This window comes from Hibiscus syriacus, unplaced genomic scaffold (genome assembly GCF_006381635.1).
Source record: "Hibiscus syriacus cultivar Baekdansim isolate YM2019G1 unplaced genomic scaffold, ASM638163v2 tig00110383_pilon, whole genome shotgun sequence".
NCBI lineage: Eukaryota > Viridiplantae > Streptophyta > Magnoliopsida > Malvales > Malvaceae > Hibiscus > Hibiscus syriacus.
The window spans coordinates 2,723,582-2,724,627 of record NW_024062714.1 but is presented as its reverse complement, the minus strand read 5'-3'; the positions used below and the strand labels follow the sequence as shown (position 1 = coordinate 2,724,627).

General features: G+C 36.0%; 1 non-coding gene across 1 annotated transcript; it reads right to left on the bottom strand.

The window, feature by feature from the left end:
• Positions 1-367: 367 nt before the first annotated feature.
• Positions 368-479, bottom strand: LOC120121935. The gene has a single exon (XR_005516026.1). It is a non-coding gene; the product is annotated as a small nucleolar RNA R71 (small nucleolar RNA).
• Between the last annotated feature and the right edge of the window lie 567 nt (positions 480-1,046).

Genomic DNA, 1,046 nt, shown 5'->3' with positions numbered 1-1,046 from the left:
TAGGCCTCGTGCTATTCATGATCACTTCAATCCTACTGTGGATGATCTAAACCCTGAGATTGTGGCATACGAAATTCAGGCAACCCATTTTGAGCTCAAAACAGTAATGTTCAACATGTTGAATTCTATAGGGCAATTTAGGGGCATGCCAAATAAAGATGCCAGACAAAATATTCACAATTTCTTGTAGGTATGTGATTCTTTCTGCCAACAAGGAGTGCATAAGATATGTTGAAGTTAAAGATATTTTCATACTCTTTGCGTGACCAAGCTAGGGCTTGGTTGAGTGGTGTTTCATCTGGTTCGATGGAGTCATGTGTTGATCTTTGTAAAAGCTTTTTGTTATGCTATAACCCACCAAACATGAACACTCAGCTAAGGAATGACATATCATCCTTTCATCAGGATGATGAAGAATCTATATATGAATATTAGGACCATTATAAGAGTTTGCTTCACAAATGTTCTAATCATGGTTTTCAAGACTGAACTCAAGTGGTAATGTTTTATAATGGAGTCAATGCACCCATGAGTATAATGCTTGATGCCTCAAAAAATGGTACATTTCTTGAAAAATCACCTATTGAGGCATTTTCTATTATAGATAGGATTGCCAACAATGATTATCATTTTCTTTCCTCAACGCTTGGAATTGGAATAAGAACACTTGGGGTATTTGAGTTAGATGCCAATGACTCAGTGTCTGCTCAACTATCAACTATTACTAATATGTTAAAGAAGCTACAACACTCTACTGAGGTGAAGAAAGTGAAGGCAGCTAGTTTGGCATGTTTATTATGCCATGGAAATCACCACGAGAGTGTGTGCCAAACTAATCTTAAGTCCATCAACTATGTAGGCAATTTCAATCGAGGCAATAGCAATTGATTTCTTGGAAATGTATATGTTAAGGCAAGCAAATCTGTGCAAGTATACATAATCGATTCAAGTAATATAGGGTAAGTGAGTATCATTTCCACAGGGATTGGATTGGAAATATATTTTTACCACAACTAGAACTAGTGTCATAAACTAATTCTTACTAA